The sequence below is a fragment of the Oncorhynchus gorbuscha genome, linkage group LG01 (genome assembly GCF_021184085.1).
Source record: "Oncorhynchus gorbuscha isolate QuinsamMale2020 ecotype Even-year linkage group LG01, OgorEven_v1.0, whole genome shotgun sequence".
NCBI lineage: Eukaryota > Metazoa > Chordata > Actinopteri > Salmoniformes > Salmonidae > Oncorhynchus > Oncorhynchus gorbuscha.
The window spans coordinates 61,441,191-61,460,743 of record NC_060173.1 but is presented as its reverse complement, the minus strand read 5'-3'; the positions used below and the strand labels follow the sequence as shown (position 1 = coordinate 61,460,743).

The 19,553-nt window shown below is 43.5% G+C and overlaps 1 protein-coding gene across 2 annotated transcripts in view; it reads left to right on the top strand.

Moving 5' to 3' along the window:
• Window positions 1–1,486: 1,486 nt before the first annotated feature.
• cpt1ab (carnitine palmitoyltransferase 1Ab (liver)) overlaps window positions 1,487–19,553 on the top strand; it is a 72,703-nt gene continuing 54,636 nt past the window's right edge. For both annotated transcript variants that reach the window (XM_046357956.1, XM_046357949.1), the window contains exon 1: window positions 1,487–1,637. The gene's annotated coding sequence lies outside the window, so the exon portion shown is untranslated. The remainder of the gene's footprint in view (window positions 1,638–19,553) is intronic.

Below are 19,553 nucleotides of genomic sequence, written 5' to 3'. Positions count from 1 at the left end.
CCGCTTGCCATGCGAAGCAGAGAGAACAGTCTATGACTAGAGTGGCTGGAGTCTTTGACAATTTTTAGGACCTTCCTCTGACACTGCCTGGTATAGAGGTCCTGGATGACCGGAAGCTTGGCTCCAGTAATGTACTAGGCCGTATGCACTACCCTCTTTTTGCCATACCAGGCAGTGATGCAACCAGTCAGGATGTTCTTGATGGTGTAGCTGTAGAACCTTTTGAGGATCTGTGGACTCATGCCAAATATTTTCAGTCTCCTGAGGGGGAATAGGTTTTGTGGTGTCTTCTTCAAGACTCTCTTGGAGCAACCTGGTGACCTAGAGGCCGGATTGGGATTATACGTGACAATCATGGAAAAGAAAAGACCTGTCTATTTGTGAAGAAAATTTACTTATAGGCCTAGAAACATATTTTTTAAATTATATGAGCAAAAAATATTCTATTTTATTTGGAATGGCAAGCCAAATTAAACAGGCCTATTAATATAATTAATATTAATTCGGAGGGCAGAAATATTCAATATTAAAGCATTAGACATCTCACTAACGGCTTTAGTCATACAAAAGTTCATTTAAATCTGAGCTGGTTCTTTAGCAGATTAGTAAGAATGTCTCACCCCATGGTCAATAATGGCCCTTTTCCCTTTATTCAAATTACAAGCTCTCACTTTCAGTTATTTCGTTATCCAAAATATCATTTAAAAAAAACAAGCCATAGAAAGTTGTTTGAAATTTCAGTTTAATCCACCAGAAAAGACCGAACAAATATTACAACAAACATTATGGTTAAACTCAAATATACTAATTGATATAAACAATTTAAAAAAGGTACTATCTTTGTAAATACTTTAATAAATGGGACCGGTGGAATTATGTTACACATGCAACTAACAAAAATATATGGAAATGTCTGCTCTGCCCAAAATGGCAACCAAATAATTGCAGCATTACTTGTCTGTCTGTCGCCCTGTATTAAAGAAAATTGTGGTGAATAAAATAGTATACTAGTTTCATGTAAGGACCAGAAAATCCCAGCTGTGCCAAATAGAGATTTTCGATGTACCGATTCCATGGTACATGTATATGAACTGAACTGACCGCTGCGCCACTCGGGAGCCCTTGATGACAGCTTTGATGCCTAGCAATCAACAAATGTACATTGTTTAAAGCACACTTATGCCTCAGTCACAAATGACAGCTCCAATAAGCACTTCATGGTGATCGACGTGAACTAAAGGCTTGTAGAATCATGACTCTTTCGCGTTTTCAGTTAATCGTTCGCTGATAAGGGGTACTGCTTGCTCTGGACATTACTGACTCAAATGAACGAAATGAGTCGAAACATTCGTTCTCTTGACTGAACGAGTCGAAAAGATCCGAGTCAGTAAAAAGAGCCGAACTTCCCATCAATTGTGTCCGTTTGGCCTCTCCAAAGAAGAAGAAAAAGAAGAGCTAATGTGACGTTTCAAACTGGGCGGTCTCTGCAAGTCCTCACTTTCCATTCATACGGCGCCTTGCAACTGTCAACGCCGAGGGAGGTCTAACCAAGCCTCACAACCTTGGACACGTTCAAAGAAAGTCCTCTTTTACATTTTGCGTTGCTAATATACAATACACGTTTGGAGAAAGGGCTGGTGAGTAAAATCATACTTTGTTTGAGTCTGTTTTGTTTTGTTCGATTATAGCAGTTTTCGAAGTGTGGCTGCAGTCAAACAATTGGCTATATCGTTAAAACACACAATAAAATGTTTTTTGGTCTTCATGTAAGGTTGGGGTTAGGCATAACTTTAGCAGTGTGGTTAAGAGAAACTGTAGAAATAGGCGGGGTTTAGTCATTATTATGACTTTGTGGCTGTGGTAACTAGTGACGACCCCGGTACGGGGGAATCTCTGACGTTACATTTTGTATTCAGTCTTCAGCGTAGTGAAATTGTCATACAAAAATATTTTACTACTATGAGGCGTTTGTAAAGAAGACAATCGCCTATAGACCTAAATTCGCAATGAGCCATAGGTGTTTATGAAACTGAAGTGTTTATAAACCAAGTTTAAGTTAAATACTTAGATCTAGTATTTTGACCTTTGTTTGCACTTACTCCTGGGTCATAACTACCATATATGACACTTGAATAAAACCATGTTGTTTGTGGATGTGTTCACGCAGGGCTCATCTGCGAAAGAGACCTTGGTCTCATCATGACTCCCTAGAAATATTAAACAAATAAATATATATTTGTTTGACTATCTCTCCAATGTAAGGAATCTGTATTGAAAAGACACTATTTGGATGTAAATACAGTAGGCCTACCATTCATGTAATGGCATTTTGACAGCAAGAGGACACAATCTTGTTTCACAACAAAACCAGCAGGTTTCCTATCAATGAATTGCTGAACTGTTGTTGGGATCATTACACTGCTATTGGGCAGGAGTCCAAATAAGAGGTCATTCATTCTCGAACAGTCTCATTGGCAAATACTTTATTATTCCCCAAGTTTGTTTACATGTTTAGCTGCAAAGCTATTGTCTAAACGTTGCTACAATGTCAAAGGGGGCACCTGCCCTCTGTACTCATGTAACCTCCAAATAGAGCAGAGGAAGGTCAGAGAGAGTACAGTACAGGTGTGTGTCCTTTGAGGGCCTTATGCAAGGCATTGATGAGTCATTAGGCACTGCATTAGATTATCTAGCTTTATACCTTCTTACATTGACTAAAGTGAATTTAGGTTGACTCAGAAACACTGAATTATAGCCTATTCCAATCATAGGGAAATGCTGACCCCATTTTACTCCAAGTGGCCTGTAATTCAACCCCAGAGAAACATATCCAATAATATTTCCCATGTGAGGTATTTTAAGATACAAATGTGTATTATGTGCGTGAATGAGTAAAATAAGAAAACTATAGCTCATGATGAGAACATATTTTTCTTTCGTTTTAGTTTAAACAAACAAGATTGCGATTACATTTGAATGGATCCCGTTTCTATGCAGTTATTCCATCACAAAATACTATTTACTTTATTATCGTGGCTTATTACACGTTCACCCAAGTATAATAATAAACAACGTAGCCTATTATCGCAGAGTATAATGGCTATAATGTAGCGAGTTATTCGTTGTTCGTTTGCCTAGAATTCGACCGCAACAGCTCTACGACCTTTCCCCCAGTTTCCAGTAGCACAGTCATGTGATCACGGGAACCCATCTGGGGGAAGGGAAAGTGGCTGGTGAAACACAAGCTGAATGGAAACACAACTGCGTCGTTGCTGGCTGCCTTAGGTACCGAGAAATATGTCCTTCATAAGATGACTACACAGTCAATGCGCGCATGATGATTTTGTCCATCCACACCAGAGGCGATCATAACACGCAGGTTAAAATATCAAAAACAATTGTGAACCAACGATACTAATTTGGGGGCATACCGAAACACACATTTAACATTAATGGCCATTAAGATAGCTTGCTTTTTCTAGCCACTTTGTCCTGGGAGATGAACTGAGCTGAGACGTTAAAAAAATCGGTCGTTCTGCCCATGAACAAGGCAGTTAACCCACTGTTCCCCGGTAGGCCGTCATTGTAAATAATAATTTGTTCTTAACTGACTTGCCTAGTTAAATAAAGCTTGAATAAAAAATAATAATAATGAAAAAAAAAAATGAACACAGTACCAGTCAACATTTGGACACACCTACTCATTCCAGGGTTTTAATTAATTTGTATTATTTGCTACATTGTAGAATAATAATGAAGACATCTAACTATGAAATAACACATGGAATCATGTAGTAACCAAAAAAGTGTTAAACAAATCAAAATCTATTTTATATTTGAGATTCTTCAATGTAGCCAACCTTTGTCTTGATTGACAGCTTTGCACACTCTTGGCATTTTCTCAACCAGCTTTGTGAGATAGTCACCTGGAATGCATTTCAATTAACAGGCATGCCTTGTTAAAAGTTAATTTGTGGAATTTATTTCCTTCTTAATGTGTTTGAGCCAATCAGTTGTGTTGTGACAAGGAAGGGGTGGTATACAGAAGATAGCCCGATTTGTTGAAAGGCCAAGTCCACATAATGGCAAGGACAGCTCAAATAGGCATGAACAGTCCATGATTACTTTACGGCATGAAGGTTAGTCAATCCGTAAAATTTCAAGAACTTTGAATACTTCTTCAAGTGCAGTCGAAAAAACTGGCTCTCATGAGGATCGCCACAGGAAAGGAAGACACAGAGTTACCTCTGCTGTAGAGGACAAGTTCATTAGAGTTACCAGCCTCAGAAATTGCAGCCCAAATAAATGCTTCACAGAGTTCAAGTAACAGACATTGCAACATCAACTGTTCAGAGGAGACTGAGAGAATCAGGCCTTCATGGTCGAATTGCTGCAAAGAAACCACTACTAAAGGACACCAATAATAAGAAGAGACTTGCTTGTACCAAGAAACATGAGCAATGGACATTAGACCAGTGGAAATCTGTCCTTAGGACTGATGAGTCCAAATGTGAGATTTTTGGTTCCATCCGCCGTGTCTTTGTGAGACACAGAGTAGGTGAGTGTATGATCTCCGCATGTGTATTTCCCACTGTGAAGCATGGAGGAGGAGGTTTGATGGTGTGGGGGTGCTTTGCTGGTGACACTGTCTGTCATTTATACCACAGCATTCTGCAGCAATACGCCCATCCCATCTGGTTTGCGCTTAGTGGGACTATCATTTGTTTTTCAACAGGACAATGACCCAACACACCTCCAGGCTGTGTAAGGGCTATTTGAGCAAGAATGAGAGATGGATTGATGGAGTGCTGCATCAGATGGCCTGGCCTCCACAATCACCTGACCTCAACCCAATTGAGATGGTTTGGGATGAGTTGGACCGCAGAGTGAAGGAAAAGCAGCCAACGTGCTCAGCATATGTGGGAACTCCTTCAAGACTTTTGGAAAAGCATTCCAGGTGAAGCTGGTTGAGAAAATGCCAAGAGAGCTGTCATCAAGGCAAAGCGGTGGCTACTTTGATGAATCTAAAATCTAAAATATATTTTGATTTGTTGGCTTAGAACGTTCACATGTACACTATATTTTGTTTCCAATGTTTATTGAAAACATAAATAAATTTGCACAATGAGCACTTGTCTCTCAAATACATCTAGCTAGAGGATTTTAGCCATGTTAATATAGATATGTCATCAGTCAAAACAACTCAAAACAAGACATGTTATCAAGATCAACATTTTTAAATGTAACCTTTTATTTAACTAGGCAAGTCAGTTAAGAACAAATTCTAATTTACAATGACGGCCTACTCTGGCCAAATCCGGACGATGCTGGGCCAATTGTGGCCGCCCTATGGGACTCCCAATCCCAGCCAGACGTGATACAGCCTGGATTCGTACCAGGCATTATAGTGACACCTCTCGCACTGAGATGCAGTGCCTTAGACCGTTGGCCACTCGGGAGCCCAGATAACATGATAAGATAAAACGAGCCACTTACAATTCCCCACATGGCAGTTTCTAGTCATTGTTGCTAGCTATCTGGCCATCCAGAATCACAACAACACACATCCTCCTGCCCCATTGAAGCGTGCACATCGTTTTAATCAAAATGCAGACATTTTGTCTCGAACATGTGAACTTTCATGTGCCTTAATAACAAACTTGTATGCTATCTGTAAATACAAATACAATTATTAAATTATGAGCTTTGTTGGTTAAGCCACAGAAAAAGTTAGCAACCTTTCAACTAGCCATGATTGTCTGAGATAATGAGTGGGCTGGACATGCCGAGAGAAGATTGGTCTACCATATTGAATGTCGTCTGTCTATTTGAGCTTGTCAGTCTGTGTTGTGAATCCTGTCGAATGCGGCTTTAACCTTTTTAGGATAGGGGGCAGCATTTTTACTTTTGGATGAATAGCGTGCCCAGAGTGAACTGCCCCCTACTCTGTCCCAGATGGTAATATATGCATGTTATTATTAGTATTGGATAGAAAACACTCTGAAGTTTCTAAAACTGTTTGAATGATGTCTGTTAGTATAACAGAACTCATATGGCAGGCGAAAACCTGAGAAAGAATCCAACCAGGAAGTGGGGTTTGTAGTTTTTCAAAACTTGGCCTACCGAATACACAGTGTCTATGGAGTCAAGCTGCACTTCCTACGGCTTCCACTAAATGTCAACCGTCTTTAGAAACTTGTTTCAGGCTTCTGCTATAAAGGAGGGGGAAATGGAAGCTGAATGAGTCATGGGTCTAGCAGAGTGTCTCAGGCTCGTGATGCGCGTTCCCGACAGAGTTAGCTCTCAATCCGGAAGTGCCCCAGGTTTTGAAAGCGCTGCGTTCCAATGACTCCCTATTCAGCTGTGAATGTACCATCAACGAGCTTACGCTTTCTACGTATTCCCCAAGGTGTCTACAGCATTGTGACGTAGTTTTACGTATTTCTGTTGAAGAATAGCCGTAGGCAGCCACATTGCGTAAGTGGTCACATGGTGGCTCCGAGAGAGATTCTCGCGTAAAATACAGAGGTAGCCATTACTCCAATCGGTCAGAGTGAAAAACGAATTGGCCCGACTGATATATTATCGAATAGATATTAGAAAAACACCTTGAGGATGGATTCTAAACTACGTTTGCCATGTTTCTGTCGATATGTCGATTCTGTCGATATGTTTCTGTCGGCGTTGTGGTGACCGCAATTTCCGGGCGATTTCTCAGCCAAACATGAAGAACAAACGCAGCTATTTCGCCTACAAAAATCAACTTTTGAGAAAAAAATGAACTTTGGCTGTCTACCTGGGAGTCTCGTGAGTGAAAACATCCGAAGTTCATCAAAGGTAAACGATTTAATTTGATTGCTTTCTGATTTTCGTGACAAGTTTGCCTGCTAGCAAGGCATAATGCTATGCTAGGCTATGATAAACTTACACAAAAGCTTGTCTAGCGTTGGCTGTAAAGCTTATTTTGAACATCTGAGATGACAGGGTGATTAACAAAAGGCTAAGCTGTGTTCCAATATATTTCACTTGTGATTTTCATGAATAGGAAGATTTTCTAGGAAGATTTATGTCCGTTGCGTTATGCTAATTAGTGTCAGATTCTGTGAATAACACTTGTATTTTTTATCAATGCTTATTATGAATATTTCTGCAAAATCACCAGATATTTTGGAATCAAAATATTACTGCTTGTTACGCGCCAATGTAAACTGAGATTTTTGGATATAAATATGCACATTATCGAACAAAACATACATGTATTGTGTAACATGATGTCCTATGACTGTCATCTGATGAAGATCATTAAATGTTAGTGATTCATTTTATCTCTATTTCTGCTTTTTGTGACTCCTATCTTTGGCTGGAAAAATGGCTGTGTGTTTTTTAAAACTTGGCTATGACCTAACATAATCATGTGTTGTGCTTTCTCTGTAAAGCATTTTTTAAATCGGACACGATAAGTAGATTAACAAGATTTCATAGGTAGATTTCATTTGCTGTATTGGACTCTGTGAAAGTTACATATTTGTAAAAACAAATATTTTAGAATTTCGCACGCTGCCTTTTCAGCGGAATGTTGTCGAGGGGTTCCGCTAGCGGAACGCCTGCCCTAGAAAGGTTTTGTGTAGTGCAGCTTCATAAGTGTTGCTCTCCATTTTCTGGAGGATCAAGTTTTGAAATCAGTGGAATTAGAGTATGATAGCTAAAGAGATGGAGAAAACAGCTGTCTCCGGATTACATCTTCAAACTAAGTGCAACCGTGGTATGGCATTCCTGACAGGGAGACGTGTCCATAATACATGTTGATGTATACAGGTAAGGTAGTCTAGCATTAGCTAGCTTCCTTTTCAGATATTGCACCTTTCTAATTTTGACATAAAGTGGTTTCATTTCAAGCTAAAGTGTACTGTTAGCTAGCTAGCTAACGTTAGCTGGCTGGCTCCCTAGCAGACGTTATTATTCGTTACCCAGAGCTGTTAGAGCCTAATGTTAGGAAGTGTTGCACTTAGGAAGTGTTGGCACTTTGTTCATTGTTGTTTAACTATCTAACGTTAGCAGGCTAGCTCGTTAGCTAACGTTACGTGTGTACAACACCCGTTGAATATGGCCGGTGTCAGTAAACGTCTGCAAAAGGTCATAATGCAATTGTTGCCAGCAGAGCTGGTTAGGAGTGTTTTCATGTTATCCAGAGGTAAAGAAATGATCACCCAGAGCATCAAGTGTGCGCTCTGAGCAAAACGAGATGGGTGGGACTAAAGCTTAATAGGGTGTGAATGATGCTGAATGGTTGTAGATAAAGAGAAGCTCTTCACTAGATACCAACACATTCAAAGACGATTTTCTGAAAAGTGAGTTTACAAGTAGATCAACTTTCAAAGCATAATTACTTTCCCATTGTTCCTCAAATGCAGTGTACGATATACCATTTTGTAGCTCCGAGTCTACTTTTATCCAATGTAAAAAAAATATATTAAAAAATCACATTTTGCTATATAAGACCGAATCCAGGTGGTGAGTTACATAGTGGCAGTTAATTTAAAAATTAATGGAATCATTACTCCTGGCTAGCAAGCTAACACACATACAGTGCAGATAAATTCTTAAAATGTCTTATTCTACACTTTTATCACATCACTGGCAAACCATGGTTGACCAACTCCCTGACCAACATGGCTGACCTATGTCAGTGGGGTGGGCCATGTTCTAACAAATAATAGTATCATATTCAGTCACATACAATGCCACTTTGTAAAGATATGGAACATTATTTGTCTCTGAATCCCAGACACACTAACATGCCTACACGGCAATGTTATGTGTAACATGTCATACCAGTACAAATGGATGTCTGTAGCATGCTTGCTCCACATCAATTGAAGTTCTCTCTGTGAGAGAGAACAGATTCAATTATTAGCTAGTTGTATTGTAAGATGTGGCATACACTTCTCAAATCAATTCAGATAGTTTAGGCTAATAGTAGCAGTCTGCATCTTATTTCAACCCTTTGTTGTTAGCTTTTCCCAACTGCAGGTCTTTCAAGAGAGCTTGTGAGTGTCAGGTTTCAGAAACGAGACAAGTTTTTATAGTAATGTGGGACTATAATCGAATGACTTTTATTTTGATAGTGGATGCTGTGGCGTTGACTATAAAGAGCAGGGGTTTCTGGGATAGCTTCAGTTTAGAGTTTGGTGTCGTAGCATGTGCCAGCGCTCTGATCATGTGATTTATCCTTATTTTATTTGTCCCCTGAAGATGTGTGGTTGCTCTTATTGAACCTTCGAGTCTATATCTGAAGTCGCATGGATTGTCATTCTTTACCCCGGCCTTACAGTAGCTGAACGGTCTTTCTCATGCGCTATGAGACATGAATATCAAGTACTACTGTAAATAGAAACTAAAACAGAGATTCCAATGTGTATGGTTATAGCCTAGGCCTGTAAGCCTAGTGTTTCCCCAAATGCATTTAGCATTGGCGAGCTGCTGCTTTGGCCCAGGGTAGGCCATTGGTCCAGGGTAGGCCATCATTGTAAAGATGAATTTGTTCTTAACTGACTTGCCTAGTTAAATAAAGGTTAAATAAAAAAAATGATTTGTCTCACTCCCTCCTACAAAAACAAACAGCTAACTATACCCATCGAAACAGATTAAGAATTATTTGAAACCTGTTTGACTAAATTGCATATAGTGTCATCTTTGCAATCTTTTACTTTCAACATCCTAAATAAATAAACAATAGTTTATGATGCATTGAATCTGTAAACTGTTGTGCCACATACAGTACTTAGACTTCTTACCATCTATAAAAAGTAATCTGACTATGGGTCTTGAAGTGTGTGTAACCTATATTAGTCTTTATGGTTATAATCTGACCCATCTATGATCATATTCATGAATATCTTTTATGCACTCTATCCTGTCTGATTATCCATCAGTCTGACATAGAGTGCATTCGACGGCCGGCCGCCCAACAACCTGCCCGCTCGACCCTATCCCCTCCTCTCTTCTCCAGACCATTTCCGGAGACCTTCTCCCTTACCTCACCTCGCTCATCAACTTATCCCTGACCGCTGGCTACGTCCCTTCCGTCTTCAAGAGAGCGAGAGTTGCACCCCTTCTGAAAAAACCTACACTCGATCCCTCCGATGTCAACAACTACAGACCAGTATCCCTTCTTTCTTTTCTCTCCAAAACTCTTGAACGTGCCGTCCTTGGTCAGCTCTCCCGCTATCTCTCTCAGAATGACCTTCTTGATCCAAATCAGTCAGGTTTCAAGACTAGTCATTCAACTGAGACTGCTCTTCTCTGTATCACGGAGGCGCTCCGCACCGCTAAAGCTAACTCTCTCTCCTCTGCTCTCATCCTTCTAGACCTATCGGCTGCCTTCGATACTGTGAACCATCAGATCCTCCTCTCCACCCTCTCCGAGTTGGGCATCTCCGGCGCGGCCCACGCTTGGATTGCGTCCTACCTGACAGGTCGCTCCTACCAGGTGGCGTGGCGAGAATCTGTCTCCTCACCACGCGCTCTCACCACTGGTGTCCCCCAGGGCTCTGTTCTAGGCCCTCTCCTATTCTCGCTATACACCAAGTCACTTGGCTCTGTCATAACCTCACATGGTCTCTCCTATCATTGCTATGCAGACGACACACAATTAATCTTCTCCTTTCCCCCTTCTGATGACCAGGTGGCGAATCGCATCTCTGCATGTCTGGCAGACATATCAGTGTGGATGACGGATCACCACCTCAAGCTGAACCTCGGCAAGACGGAGCTGCTCTTCCTCCCGGGGAAGGACTGCCCGTTCCATGATCTCGCCATCACGGTTGACAACTCCATTGTGTCCTCCTCCCAGAGCGCTAAGAACCTTGGCGTGATCCTGGACAACAAACTGTCGTTCTCAACTAACATCAAGGCGGTGGCCCGTTCCTGTAGGTTCATGCTCTACAACATCCGCAGAGTACGACCCTGCCTCACACAGGAAGCGGCGCAGGTCCTAATCCAGGCACTTGTCATCTCCCGTCTGGATTACTGCAACTCGCTGTTGGCTGGGCTCCCTGCCTGTGCCATTAAACCCCTACAACTCATCCAGAACGCCGCAGCCCGTCTAGTGTTCAACCTTCCCAAGTTCTCTCACGTCACCCCGCTCCTCCGCTCTCTCCACTGGCTTCCAGTTGAAGCTCGCATCCGCTACAAGACCATGGTGCTTGCCTACGGAGCTGTGAGGGGAACGGCACCTCAGTACCTCCAGGCTCTGATCAGGCCCTACACCCAAATAAGGGCACTGCGTTCATCCACCTCTGGCCTGCTCACCTCCCTACCACTGAGGAAGTACAGTTCCCGCTCAGCTCAGTCAAAACTGTTCGCTGCTCTGGCTCCCCAATGGTGGAACAAACTCCCTCACGACACCAGGACAGCGGAGTCAATCACCACCTTCCGGAGACACCTGAAACCCCACCTCTTTAAGGAATACCTAGGATAGGATAAAGTAATCCTTCTCACCCCCTCCCCCCTTAAAATATTTAGATGCACTATTGTAAAGTGGTTGTTCCACTGGATGTCATAAGGTGAATGCACCAATTTGTAAGTCGCTCTGGATAAGAGCGTCTGCTAAATGACTTAAATGTAAATGTAAATGTAAATGCATTCGAAAAGTATTTACCCCTTGACATTGTTTCCCCCCTCATCTATCTACACACAATACCCCATAATGAAAAAGCAAAAACAAGTTTTTAGAAAAATTTGCTAATTTATAAACAAACAACAAGTGAAATCACATTTACCTAAGATCCTATCAAGCTCTGTCAGGTTGGATGGAGAGCGTTGCAGCACAGCTCTTTTCAGGTCTCTCCAGAGATGTTCGATGAGGTTCAAGTCCGGGCTTTGACTGGGCTACTCAAGGACATTCAGAGACTTGTTCCAAAGCCACTCCTGCATTGTCTTGGCTGTGTGCTTAGGGTCATTGTCCTGTTAGAAGGTGAACCTTTGCCCCAGTCTGAGGTCCTGAGCGCTCTGGAGTGGACAGGTTTTCATCAAGGATCTCCCAGTCCTTGCGCTAAAAAACATCCCCACAGCATGATGCTGCCACCAACATGATTCACCATAGGGATGTTGCCAGGTTTCCTCCAGACGTGTCGCATGGCTTTCAGGCCAAAGAGTTCAATCAATCTTGATTTCATCAGACCAGAGAATCTAGTTTCTCATGGTCTGTCCTTCAGGTGCCTTTTGGCAAACTCCAAGCGGGCTGTCATGTGCCTTGTTTCCGAAGAGTGGCATCCATCTGGCCTCTCTACCATAAAGACCTGATTGGTGGATTGCTGCAGAGATATTTGTCCTTCTGGATGGTTCTCCCATCTCCACAGAGGAACTCTAGAGCTCTGTCAGAATGACCATCAGGTTCTTGGTCACCTCCCTGACCAAGGCCCTTCTCCCCCGGTTGCTCAGTTTGCCGGGGCGGCCAATTCTTGGAAGAGTTTTGGTGGTTCCAAACCTCTTCCATTTAAGAATGATACTGTGTTTTTGGGAACCTTCAATACTGCAGAAATGTTGTGGTACCCTTCCCCAGATCTGTGCCTAAACACAATCCTGTCTCAGAGCTCTACGGACAAGTCCTTCGGCCTCATGGCTTGGTTTTTGCTCTGACATGCACTGTCAACTTTGGGACCTTATATAGACAGGTGTGTGCCTTTCTAAATCATGTCTAATCAATTGAATTTACCACAGGTGGACTCCAATCAAGTTATAGAAACATTTCAAGGATAATAAATGGAAACAGGATGCATGTGAACTCAATTTTGAGTCTCAAAGCAAATGGTCTGAATGCTTATGTAAATAAAGTATTTATGTTTTTATTTGTAATAAATTAGGCAAAAATGTATAGAAATCAGTTTTTGCTTTGTCATTATGGGGTATTGTGTGTAGATTGAAGATTGATGAGGATTTTTTTATATACGTTTTAGAATAAGACTGTAATGTTACAAAATGTGGAAAAGTCAAGGGGTCTAATACTTTATGAATGCACTGTACATATGCTGTGTGTGTGTGTGTGTGTGTGTGTGTGTGTGTGTGTGTGTGTGTGTGTGTGTGTGTGTGTGTGTGTGTGTGTGTGTGTGTGTGTGTGTGTGTGTGTGTGTGTGTGTGTGTGTGTGTGTGTGTGTGTGTGTGTGTGTGTGTGTGTGTGTGTGTGTAATGGGAGGCCTGCAACTGTGTCACACAATTCATTATGGAAACTCCCAAGAGGTGATTATTAGGTAGACCGTATGTGTGTGGTTGAGAAAAAGAGAGTAATGAAGACAGAGACTGAGCGGGAGAGAGAGATGATGTTCCGGACCAATTGTATCCTATTTGTTGCCCTCCTCCTCTCTCTCTCTCTCTCTCTCTCTCTCTCTCTCTCTCTCTCTCTCTCTCTCTCTCTCTCTCTCTCTCTCTCTCTCTCTCAGTCTGTTCCTCTAGGTCAGTGAAAGCGAGGGAGCTGATGTGGAGAGTCAGGGCTCAGCAGCAGAAGGCAGGGGGGAAGAGGAGTTAGAGATGATAGGAGGGATAGAGATGTTGAGCGAGGAGGAAGAGAAGGGAGAAGTGGAGGGAGAGGAGAGTGGATGGAGAGAGGAAGAGGAAGAGGGAGAGCACAATCGAGAGGGGAGCCTACATATCCATGGAGTGTGTCTGCCCCAAGTCCCACTGTTTTTTCATTGGATTTTTTCTCTGAATCTTTCTCAATCTAATACTTGTTACATTTACTAAATCTTATAGGGAAATTGTTATTTTTTGTTGTTCTTGTCTCTGTTTTTGTGTTTTGTATGTTTTCTCTTTATCTGTCTATCTGATACTTCACTGAAGTATCAGGAGTTTTGTCAAAATAAGCTACTCCTACTACCTCTATTTTGTGCACCAAGTGGGAGCCCCCACCATTGAGATGTCCAAGGTTGATACAGTTATTTCTCTGCTGACTGGGCGGGCGTTGGTATGGGCTACGGCCGTCTGGCAGAGGAGGAGCTGGATTCGTATCAGGAGTTCATGGCTCTGTTCAGAAGTATCTTCGATCATCCATCGGAGGGCAGAGAGGGGCGTGAGCGCCTACTCCAATTACGGCAGGAGGACCAGACTGCTGCTGAGTATGCACTCACCTTCCGGACAGTAGAATGGAATGAGCCGGCGCTTTGTACGCTCTTCCAAAGAGTTCTGCGTGAGGAGGTTCAGACGGAACTGGTCTGTTGAGACGATAACCTCTCCTTGGACACACTCATCGCGATGGCCATCCATCTGGATAACCTACTTCGGGAGCGTCCCTCTGTGAACACTTTGGATCAGAGCCTGAACCCATGGAGGTAGGGGTCACACATCTCCCCGAGGCGGAATGACGCAGATGGAGACAGCTGGGGCTCTGTCTCTATTGTGGTCAAGGAGGGCACTAGCTCCAGCAGTGTCCGGTACATCCCAACTCAGGATTCGACAAGCGCATAGGAAGGTCACGTGATCTTCCACACGCAGGGGCAGGCGTGAGTATCCCCTCTTCATCACTTTCTGCCAAACCCTTTTTGGTGTCGATCACACTAGTTGACTGTCCCTCATGTACTGTTTCTACAGCATTAGTGGATTCCGGTTCCGCGGGGAACTGTATTGACCAGACCCTTGCCTCCTCTCTTAACATCACCTCATACTGGCTGTCCTCTCCTTTTCCGGTTCAAGCCCTCGACAATCGGGCATTAGGTTCCGGGACCATCATACACATCACCAGACCACTCACCCTCACCATGGAGTCCATCCATCAGGAGAACATTCCCTTCATCACCAGTGCACCAGCTCACAAGATCATTTTCGGCCTCCCTTAGCTTCAACGCCATAACTCCACCATCTCATGGTCAAGGATGAAAATCACGGGCTAGGCACCCGCATGCTGGAGGACCTGCTTTCCCGTTGCCTGTGGTTCCACGTCGGAGTCCTGTGGTTGCCCTTCAACCCAACATCCTGGAGGTATACCAGGACCTGCGGGAGGTATTTTCTGAAACCTACGCCACCTCTCTCACTCCTCATGGCCCCTGGGACTGTGCCATCGACCTGCCCCAGTGCAGACACATCTACCCTCTGTCGGTGGCTGGAACAAAAGCCATGGAGGAGTACATCAATGAGGCGCTCCAACAAGGTTTCATCTGCATGTCCACTTCTCCTGCGTCTGCAGCCTTCTGCTTCGTGGCCAGGAAGGATGGAGTGTTACGCCCGTGTATTGTTTACGCCCATGTATTGACTACAGAGCACAATGAGATCACCAACAAGTACCGTTACCCTCTGCCGGCAGCTATCGAACAGCTCTGTGGGGTCCGATTCTTTACCAAATTGGACATGCGGAGTGCATACAATCTCATCTGCATCCGGGAGGGGGATGAATGGAAGACAGCTTTTAGCACAATGTCTGGTCACTAGGAGTACTTGGTGATGCCATTTGGCTTAGCCAATGCTCCGTCCGTGTTCCAGGCATTCCTCAATGAGGTATTCTGGGACATGCTCGGGCTCCAGGTGGTTGTGTATATCGACAACCTCCTGGTCTACATGACTACCTTGGAGGATCACATCACTCACGTCCGAGTAGTCCTGGAATGCCTCCTGGCTAACCAACTGTTTGTCAAGGCTGAGAAGTACCAGTTTCATCAGGAGGTTGTCTCCTTCCGAGGCTACCAAATCAGCCTGCAAGGAGTGAAGATGGACATCAAGAAGGTAGATGCGGTCAGGTCATGGCCAGTCCCAACCACCATAAAGGGGTACAACGGTTTTGGGGGTTTCATCAGGAACTTTAGCTCCATCGCCGCTCCTCTCACCGCTCTCCTCAAGGGTGGTCCCCGTAGGTTGATGTGAAGTCCAGCATCTGATGAGGCCTTCGGTATCCTTAAGGGACGTTTGACCGTTTCACACCCAGATCCCATAATATCCTTTGTGGTGGAGGTGGTTGCTTCAGAGGTGGGCGTGGAGGCAGTTTTGTCTCAACGACGAGGCAATCCACAAAAATTGTATCCGTGCATATTACTTTAAGAAACTGTCCCCTACAGAGAGGAATTATGACCTCGGCGATTGAGGGCACCAAGGACTCAATCGTCGTCCTCAACGACCATCGGAACCTGTACATGCAGACAGCGAGGAGGCTGAATCTGCGCCAAGCAAGGTGGGGCCTATTATTTACAAGATTTGACTTCACGCTGACCTATCGCCCAGGCTCAAAGAACACCAAAGCCGTTTTCCCATCTCTACAATTCGGGAGACGATCCTGTCCAGAGTTCACCCATAATCCCTACCTCTCAAGTTGTAGCCTCTGTGGTCTGGGACGTAGATGTTGACATTAGCCAGGCTCTGGAGAGGGAGCCTGCACCCACTACCTGTCCTCCTGAGCACATCTACATTCCCACGGGGATAAGGGATCGGCTGCTGACCTGGGCACACACAGCTGCCGTTGCTGGACATCCAGGTATTTCTCGTACTACTCAATCTATCTCTGAGAAGTAATTGTGGCCTACCTTGGCGCAGGACGTTATTCGCTACGTCAACTCCTGTTCCGTGTATGCTCAAACCAAATCTCCCCCTGCACGCTCCAGCATGGCCACTTCTTCCCCTTCCCATGCCTCAGTATCCCTGGACTCATCTATGCATTGACTTTGTCACTAATCTTGCCTCTGACGGTTTCACCACCATTTTGGTGGTTGTGGATAGATTTCCAAATCCTGTTTCTTCCCTCTCTCTGTTCTTCCTTCTGCTCTCCATGTTTCTGAGGCACTATTTCAGCAGGTCTTCTGACATTAAGGACTACCGGCGGACATCGTCTCTGAACGTGGCCCCCAATTCACATTACGGGTATGGAGAGCCTTGGTGGAGAAGCTCGGGGTCACTGTCAGCCTCACTTCCGGGTATAGGCCTCAGTCTAATGGGCAGGTGGAGGGGATGAACCAGGAGCTGGGGAGGTTCCTGAAGAGTCACTGCCAGGACCAGCAGGGAGAGTGGGCCTGATTACTTCCATGGTCGGAGTACGCCCAAAATTTGTTAATTCACTCCTCCACCGGGCTGGGATCTTTTATTTTATTTAATCTCATGAAACATGGGACCAACATTTGATCTTACATTTACATTTAAGTCATTTAGCAGACGCTCTTATCCAGAGCGACTTACAAATTGGTGCATTCACCTTATGACATCCAGTGGAACAACCACTTTACAATAGTGCATCTAAATATTTTAAGGGGGGGGGGGGGGTGAGAAGGATTACTTTATCCTATCCTAGGTATTCCTTAAAGAGGTGGGGTTTCAGGTGTCTCCGGAAGGTGGTGATTGACTCCGTTGTCCTGGCGTCGTGAGGGAGTTTGTTCCACCATTGGGGAGCCAGAGCAGCGAACAGTTTTGACTGGGCTGAGCGGGAACTGTACTTCCTCAGTGGTAGGGAGGCGAGCAGGCCAGAGGTGGATGAACGCAGTGCCCTTATTTGGGTGTAGGGCCTGATCAGAGCCTGGAGGTACTGAGGTGCCGTTCCCCTCACAGCTCCGTAGGCAAGCACCATGATCTTGTAGCGGATGCGAGCTTCAACTGGAAGCCAGTGGAGAGAGCGGAGGAGCGGGGTGACGTGAGAGAACTTGGGAAGGTTGAACACTAGACGGGCTGCGGCGTTCTGGATGAGTTGTAGGGGTTTAATGGCACAGGCAGGGAGCCCAGCCAACAGCGAGTTGCAGTAATCCAGACGGGAGATGACAAGTGCCTGGATTAGGACCTGCGCCGCTTCCTGTGTGAGGCAGGGTCGTACTCTGCGGATGTTTATATTTTTGGGTAGCTTATATTTTTAAGTGTAGCTTAAAAAATGGACTAGAATTGCAGTAGTGCTGGGTGGTATACCATATTTTACGATATATACCGGTATTGATGCATGGACCGGTTAGGGTTTTTACATGACCTATTTACATTTTTTTTTTAAAAATTCAAATGGAAATTAATTACTTAAAAATCATACAATGTGATTTTCTGGATTTTTGTTTTAGTTTCCGTCTCTCACAGTTGAAGTGTACCTATGATTAAAATAATTACAGACCTCTACATGCTTTGTAAGTATGAAAACCTGCAAAATCTGCAGTGTATCATATACTTGTTCTCCCCACTGTATATATGTCTATATATGGAAAATATGCATTTAAAAAAATTAACCAATCGATGGGTCGAATGAACAGACGACTTTCGGTCGATGGGGCAGACACAGAATATGCAAATAATTAATATGTTAGCTACATGAGAAAACAGTTAATGTAACAGTTAATGTAGCCAAAGATTATAGGGTCCCCTAAAACACTTATTAACACTTTGGTTCCTACCCTGTCACAATAACTCTTCCTGATATTTTCCTGATATTTTCAACACTGTATTCAGAGTGCCCACTATTATATTCTATAGAGTATAGAATTAAAATAATCATTCTATTTCCATGATTCCAACAGTTCAAGCAGACTGATGAAGATCTGATCTAATTTTATGACCAATTTATGCAGAAATCCAGGTAATACCAAAGGTTTCACATAATTTTTCTTGCCACTGTTTATACGACAAACCCAGAGATCTGTGATAGTAGATCATATTGTAAAACATACTCCACCAATATGTTTTTGGATAAAAGTTTCATGGCCATGTTAACTGAAATATAATGCATAGCATAGTACCTCTAGAACTTTAGACCTTACCTGGGTAATGATCTATGCGATTTACAGGTAATAATTAAATGCCTTGGGCCTTGAGTGAACCTGTAAGGATATGTGATGGTAAAACTTTACATTGTAAAACTACTCAATCATTTACCAACCAGACTGCAAATGAACTGGCATACCTAGCTTTATTAGGCCTGCTTCTCCTCGTACCACTGAGTATGCTAGTAGTAGGTTTAATCTGCTTCAGGTTAAGGCGTAGACCTTAACTATTCTATAAAATGAGATGGAGTTCTATCTAGTGAAATGAGATGTGCATTCACATACAGTGCATTTGGAAAGTATTCAGACCCATTGACTTTTTCCACATTGTTTTATGTTACAGCCTCTTTCTAAATTGATAAAATATTTTTTTAATCATCAATCGACACACAATACCCCATAATAACAAACAAAAAAAATAGCATTTTTTGGCAAATTTATAAAAAAATGTTTTTAAAAACTGTACCATCTACATAAGTATTCAGATCCTTTACTCAGTACTTTGTTGAAGCACCTTTGGCAGCATTTTTGGGTATGACGCTACAAGCTTGGCACACCGGTATTTGGGAAGTTTCTCCCATTCCTCTCTGCAGATCCTCTCAAGCTCTGTCAGGTTGGATGGGGAACGTTGCTGCACAGCAATTTCAGGTCTCTCCAGAGATGTTTGATCGGGTTCAAGTCCGAGCTCTGGCTGGGCCACTGAAGGCCGTTCAGAGACTTGTCCCGAAGCCACTCCTGCATTGTCTTGGCTGTGTGCTTAGGGTCATTGTCCTGATGGAAGGTGAACCTTCGCCCCAGTATGAGGTCTTGAGCGCTCTGGAGCAGGTTTTCAACAAGGATCTCTCTGTGCTTTGCTCTGTT